The sequence below is a fragment of the Rhipicephalus sanguineus genome, chromosome 6 (genome assembly GCF_013339695.2).
Source record: "Rhipicephalus sanguineus isolate Rsan-2018 chromosome 6, BIME_Rsan_1.4, whole genome shotgun sequence".
Taxonomy (NCBI): domain Eukaryota; kingdom Metazoa; phylum Arthropoda; class Arachnida; order Ixodida; family Ixodidae; genus Rhipicephalus; species Rhipicephalus sanguineus.
Genome location: NC_051181.1, coordinates 116,143,559 through 116,151,379, shown reverse-complemented (window position 1 = coordinate 116,151,379; position 7,821 = coordinate 116,143,559).

Sequence of the window (7,821 nt, the reverse complement as noted above, 5' to 3'; positions counted from 1 at the left end):
GTCGTGTTACGAGGTCCAGTTAGGGAGGCCTGCAAGAATTTTTTAAAAATGTCTTCCTTCTCCCCCCCCCCCTGCCCCCTCCCCCTCATAAGAGGGTTTTCGGAGCTCACTCTAAGATTACATATAGTTTTCTCATGCATCAATATTGTTTTCACTCGCACTGGTTTGATCAGTGCACAAAGTTAATTTAGAATGTTATCAAGGCGAAAGGCTGAGATGCTTCATCAAACGCGAAAATTGACCGTCGGCGACGTCGCCGTCAGCACGAGTGATGCAAATAATCATCACGTGATGACGTTAGCATATGACGTCATCATGACGTCACAGACCGTAAAAATTTAACATCATCATGAAGTCACTGTGTCGTCACATGCTGACCTCATCGCATGACATCATCGCTTGGTCAAACGTGGGCCGATCACGGAGGCTGTGCAAAACCACGTTAGGTGCGCCCGTGTCGTCGTACCTCCCTCTGTCCTCGTCTTTTTTGTGCGGTCAAAATGTCAAACAGTAAGCACCAACTAGGCGAAACACAAGTTCTCCTGGAGGTGCGGAAAGCTTTCGGAGGGGGGCGGGTGAGGATCAATATTGACTAAGGAAAAAAAAGATGGCTTTCGCCTTCGAGTCGTCTTAGTATAGGGAGTATGCACTGAAACTGAGCCGCAATGTGGCGCTGCGGTGCTCCGAGCAGGGCGCCATTTTTGCGGTTCTCGTGCAGCAGCCGACCCACGCTTGCTACTGTGCTTGCTGTGTGCACGCGCTAGGTGTTGTGTGGTGTTTCCCTGCATTCCATGTACTCGCGTGTATCATTAACGATAGTACGGCGTTGGAACTGTCCCCTACCACTGCGTGTTGCATGGACTTGTAAATGTGCCCAAGCCGCAGGACGTTGTTGCGCGTCGAGCTGCGTCAATCGGCTATGGTGAACTGCGCTGTTTACGATTGCTCCAACCGCACAAGAAACAGCCCCAACGACGAGAACTTTAAACGGGTAGGGTTCTATATCGTGCCGAAAGTTATATCAGGACAGTGTGCGAAGACAACGGAGCTGTCGTCAAAGCGGAGAGCTCTTTGGCTGAGCAGAATTCGTCGCGAAGGACCTGAACGAATCGGCGGACGCACTACCGCGTTTGGCGGGGCGCATTTCATCACAGGTGAGCGCGGCAGCAGCATAAAATGCATCTCCTCGGAGTTATATTTTACTACAGCACTGCAGCGTACGTTCCATTTCAGGAAGACCAGCTTATTCGATGGACGAGGCCAATCTAGACTGCGCGCCGAGCCTCAATCTCGGCTACAAGTCCACAACGCACGCTAAAAGAAGCGCGAGCAACAGCCTACCTTTGAAACGACGACGATGTTGCCATCACGAAGAGTTTTCACCCTTGGTGGCTTCCACGAGGCCGCTTGTGACATAATTGTGAGCCTCCAAGGATTTGTAGCTCTTAAGCTGCTCCGCGTCACGAAACTTGTCCCGTGAACAAGATAATCGTTGATATCCAACACGGTCTACGCTGGGATAGCAGCCAACATCGTTCGTGAACTGGTCATCGGAATCGCCAAGGAGTCGTCGCTACCGCATTTTGCGACTTTGATCTCCTGCGCTCGGGATCAGACAGCGGACTTGGCGTAGTCGCTGAGCAGCATCTTTTCGCTTGCAGCAACACGGCGATCGCTTGCACAGCCAGGCAATGACTAGATCCGTGCATCACGCAGTGGTAGGGGACAGTTCCAACGTCCGTACTATCGTTAATGAAACACGCGAGTACACGGAAGGCAAGGAAACACCACGCAACACCTAGCGCGTACACACAGCAAACACAGTAGCAAGCGTGGGTCGGCTGCTGCACGAGAACCGCAAAAATGGCGCCCAGCTCGGGGCACCGCAGCGCCACATTGCGGCTCAGTTTCAGTGCATACTCCCTATATCTTAGTCTTAGGCGAATTCATAAGGGACCCTGTGAGTTTTCAAAAAAAAAAAAAAAAAAAAAACGAGCTTCAGCTACCGCAACGAGTCAAGGTTACTATTAATAAACATTTTAAAGATACTTTAATGAAATACTGGAAAATATAGTTAGCAAAGATGGTTTCCTTTTTTTCTGCATCACTTCAAAGAAAAGCTTTTACGCAAGAACGTCCAGGAGATAAACAGGGGAAAGCGCTTATGTGAATCTTGCAGAACTATAAAATATGGCTGGGTTTCCCGTCTTCACTTTTTACGACTAACTGTTGGAGCGAGAGGTGTTCGCTTTATGTGTAGTTCGTTATAATGTTATTTGCTGTACAAGATAGCGTGGTCAAAGTGCAAGTATATAACCCACTGAGACGTTTTGTACATCACTTGTTTTTGGTAGTCGTGTGGACTAATGGCTAAGAGCAAAATTGAATGATCTTTGGATGAATTGAACCTCCTGCGTAATAAATGTGTCTTCATTTAACCTCATTCTGCAGTGTATGGTTGCATATGATGACTTTTTTGAAAGCACTACCATGTTCGACGTAGACGAACCGTTCGACGTGCCGCTTTCCGGGAGTCACGTCAAAGGTATAAGTTTTATTTGCTCAAATTGACCATAACTAAAAGCAAATTTGCACTATATTTCTAGCCTGTGATGTAATTATTATTATGCGGAAACAGAATATGAAAGACTTCAGGATAAACAGATGTTTAATTGCAATTTAATTAAGATTAATTACTATAAAACACATAAATCAGCGTTTTATGACAATAAATTTCTTGACGTAGAATATCGAGTGCTTTGAAACAATGTTGCGTAAATTTGACGCATTTACAGACAGTTCTTTACAAGTCGCGTCTAAAAGGGATAAAGCTGGATGAACGAAAGCGACGAATATAAAGAGTTGCGCGAAACATTTTTTGCCCTTTAAACATTTATTGCCCTTTAAAATGCCGTTTCATTCAAAGGCACACTTTAGTTTTTAACATTATAAGAATCTACATTAAGAATTGTGGTGCATGAAGCACATTACGCCTCTATCCGGTTTTGTTCAAAAGTTAATGGTTTTTTTTCTTTCATAACTGACCTCAAACCGAAAAATACCATGTTTGGAAAACTTTCAATTCTTGTTTTTCTTGGAACCTGATTTTCAGATGTTTTCCGTTTCCAAAAGCTCGTAATTCTTGAAGGAAAAAAATTCAAGATTTTGCGATTGCACTTTCCAGGCTTTTTTTCTTAGATATTAACCTCTGCCAGGGGCGTACCCAAGGGAGGGTTGGGGGGGGGGGTCAACCCCCCCCCCGAAGTTTTTCACTTTTGTTTGCGTATATATACACGCACACATACAAACGCACACGCGAACATACTGAAAGTATGATTGAACCCCCCCCCCACCCGAAAAAAAATTTCTGGCTACGCCCCTGACCTCTGCAATGAACTAGGGTAATTGAAAACGATAAGTTTTGTGTATTTAAATTGAAATGCAACCTTATAAAATGACAGCTTTTGGTTTTTGGGCTGCTGGCGACAGCGTGGGATGGGAATAGGTAAATAAAGCTTGGCGTGATGTCAATATTTTGGGTAATTTTGGTAATTATATTACAATTAGTTTTATTCTTTTTTCTTACTACACTTGAAGTGCCTATTTGAACTGCCCTCAGACATCCAGCAGTCAATCTTAGGTCAGAATCTATAAAAAGGATTCTGGCCGTTTCGGTCGGAAAGCGACGGCTTTGACTCAGTCGCTCGATGCTCGATTTTTTCAGTCACGCGACTGCAGTCGCAAAGCTCTGAGCCAATCACGTGCACAGGAACACGACGTCAGCGTATTTTACGGGGCAATGGCAATGCGAGCTATATTCGAGCAGACGGGAATTCTACGTGGCGACGCACTGAGCCTTGATCCGCAAGGCGGCAGCACCATCGCCGCGCCATCTGAGAGGTCCGTTCGTACCAGTACAGTGTAGTACCAGTGGCGTAGCCGGGGGGGGGGGGGGGGGGGGCACATTGGGCCCGTGCCCCCACACCCCGAATTTTGTTTCCCCATGAAATACAGAGCACAAAATGACACTCGAACCCATCCCCGAAAAGAATTTCTGCCTCACTGGTTCGTACACGCCGTCCGTGCGTCGGTGTGCAGGAGGAGTTCAGGAGGTCTCTAGTCACTTGCGCCGTGCGGATCTCGGACACAGCGCGTGCAGATAGTTTATTGGGCGTGTGGCGAGTGCGCGGACCGTCAAAATGGCGACCCCGCCGCTAACGCTCCTCGCGGATGACGTCAAGTGCATACCCCCTATAGGTCTCACGCAGGTGTGAACATCGGTCGCTTTGAGTCGCTTTTTGACCGCCACTTACAAACGGTCGCGCGACCGGTGCTAGTCGCAGATGTGAATGAGCCTTAACCCTCGCGACAGGCGACATTCCTGAACACACATAGTAGGGCTGCGCCAAAAAACAGGGACGGAGAAAGGCAAGTACACAGGACGGGCGCATGCCTTTCTACGTTCGTGCTTTTTTTTTTTTTTTGCGCAACCCTGCTATATGTGTTCAAGAATGCACCAACTAGCCCAAACAAGACCTTTTGACAGGCGGCTTTGCTGTCTGTTCGTATCAGTAAATTACGGGCATTTGGGTTGATTGCGTGCTGATGGTATAATGGAAGCCCCAAGACAATGGCAGTACAGCGGAAGCTATTCCCGTTCGGTAGCCCAAGAGGTCTGAGACAGAGATGCGTCTGTGTACAAAATCCACTCTCCTGTGTTTTCTAGGAGATGTTGGAGTCGCGCTTCTGTTAGCAAATAGGAATTATTTTACTTGAATTCTGTACGAGTTCCGGTAACCTGAATTGAAGTTATTTTACGCTAAAAATATTTTTATATCTTTGAATGACCCGCCTTTTCTTGCAAGAAACCTCCAATCCGATGCGTTCCACTTTGTTCGATTGAAAATAAGTCTTCTCTACGCACCGCAAAGCGACATACGTATTTTTCATTAGTAACCTACTTTTGCAAGAAAAAGAACAAAAACAAAAAAAAACATGAACATAATGCAGAAAGAATGTTTCACCAATTGGCTTAAAACAGTTTACTCTGGCTCTTTGCTGCCTTTTTGAGAAAATATATCTGGTGAATCAATAAGACTTGCTGCTGGGCGAGTTGGGCAGAAGCCAAGATAGCACCGCACGGGAACTTTTGGAAGCCTTTTAGATGCGAAGCATCTTTTTAGCGGAGCTCAAACCGGCGGTGGTGTGCGGCGTGACCACCCTTACTACGCATGCGCAAACCGTCTCACATACCTCCTCTCCCCTTTCCCCCTCTCCACACCCACTACCCCTCTCCACTCCCCCTCTGAAAGCGGGCTCTACATGCCGAAACGCTGCTTCGCATCGCCCCTCTCCTGCGCACGTCCCCTCCCGCTCTCTCTCCTCTCCTACGCTTCCTCCCTCGCGCGCCTGACGACCGCGTTCCCCGCTCGCCCTGTGAGAATTAACGGCAGGACTAGAGGGAAGACACGACGCGCGTAGCGTTCCTCTTCGCGTTTCGCCACGCGAGGTCGGTAGCATGCCCAACGAAAGCCAACGGAACGCGATCGTGCAAGTGCTCCGGCTTCGCATCGCCTGATGGTCCCATTTAGCGGGAGATGGTGTATTTTATCTCAACTAGAGGAAACGCGTGTATTAGCCAGTCTTCTGTTTCCTTATTGCATGGTGAAAAGAGATTCTTGCGTGGCTTGTTGTGATCTGACAGTGAAAATGCGATTAGCGTTGTGACCGCGTGATTGATCGCGTATATTTTGACACGACGAAAAATAAAGTTAGTTGAAAGTTCGCGCTCGTCCGAATCTCCTGAGTCCGTGTTTTTTTTTTTTTTTTCGTGCGCATCAATATTTTTCCTTCCACATATCTGCTGAAGTTTTGCTGATTACCGTTCGCAAAAACGTTGCATACTCACCGCATCACAATGATTGTCGAATAATATTCAACTTCACATACTGCAAAAGAATGAGTACACCAAGAGCTTTTATTTTTTGTCTTTTGTTCCTTTATATCTTTATTTCACAGGAAATGACGTTCGCGTGCGGGGTGCGTTATGCTTGGTCGAACTGGGACGTGGAGGTGTCCGCTGCTAAAATTGAAAGTTCTGTGAACATCCAGCACTGCGCCCATGTCCTCTTTGTTGTGCACATACGCCCAAGGCGTGCACGAAAAGGTTCTGGATGGTGGCCATTGTACAACACCTTGACAAAACTTCAATGAATTTAAACGATACTCGAGCAATCCGATGATAATTTCGCATCACCCTGTCTCCAAAGCTATACTTGCTTGGTGGTTGGTTCTGGTAGAAGAAAGGAAGATCTGTGACTTTCAGTGGAAATGCCGGTTAAATAGTTAATAATGATATTTAGGATTTTAAATAAACCAAAAGCTCACGGAGAGAGAGTCGCGGCGTCTACTTCTCCAACTCTCCGCTATTTCTAACGTTGAGAACAGAAGGTTACGGGCTACAGTTGTACAAAGAAGTGATGAGAAATCGTTTAACAAAGAATTTCGCTGGAGCCAACTTTTCAACAAAAGGGATTGTCGTCACCAGGGATGTCTTGACAAAGACAATACCTCTTGATTAAAGGTTGGCTCTAGCGGTCATGTTCCCCCAAACATGGCCGCTATGTTTGGTCTATGTTGGAGTTGCAAAATGAAGGTGCCCTGGTTAAGTTATAGGAAAGATAAATCAGCACTCTCCAGAAGAAGAAAAAAAGTGATATTCTCTTTATGTTTATCGACGAATACAGCAACGTGCGCTAGTATAGTGACGCGGACGCCGTAATTCAGTACTTCGTGCGGAGGAAAAAAGTGATATTTTTATGCCGCACTGAAAAAAAAAAAAAAAGATTGTAAAAGGTAATATGTGAGCTTAGTAGCCAAGAAAGTTACAGAACTCAACACGTTTCACCCGAGGTGTATACACAATGAGTTAAGGCGTAGAAATCTCGCCTTGTTAATAGCACATCTAGTAGGATGTACATGCACAATGTGTTGCTCATGTGTTCTGTTGCGTAGATATGCCGCAAAACTTATGTGCGAGTTTTCATACTTTTTGTGCACTTCAACCTGCCTACGAAAACGCGCGACTATATTCAGATAGATCTCGTGCACGGAACTTCGCAAATGCCTTTTTTTTTTTACTTTTGCCTGCGTTTTTCAGTCCCTTTTTTGCCCTTTCAGTCTTATTTGTTATGCGAAGAGGCGTAGCCGGAGCCATGAAGGTACCAATTTCCATTATAAGCCATATTATCAAGAACGAAAAAGAGAGAGAGAGAGAGAGAGCAGATACAAATCAAGCCGACAATGACCAACTGCCTTCCGTTCTCGTTTTATTTTGAGCTTTATGGATGAACTGAGTTCAACCTCGTGATCATGTTAATGAGAAAAATACTCAAAGACACCAACGACGCATGACAATTGAGTCAGATCACGAAATTACCAAGGGCCTCAATTGCAGCCGTCACAGCGGACGCTTTATTCTAACATCGTGGTCCGACTGGAGGCCAACTGCAACGAAGCCATCTTTATGTTTTTTTTTCTTTTCACATTTCCGAGATGATGCTCCGTAACTTGCGAGCACTGGCTTGAGAATCCAGGCAGTTCCTCGTTGTGGACCGGTGCTACTAACCGGAGGTCGGTCTGCTTCGGCACTACAAGAGAGTTCGCTGTAGAGGCCTCGCTGAAGACTCCCAATGCCTTCAGCGAGGATTCCTCGCTGAAGACAGCGAATCGTCCTCAGCGGAGTCTTCCGCTGCACCTGAAGACTATCAACGTCTTGAGGTGCAGCGGAGGTGCGTGAGATCAAAGGAATAACCACGAATG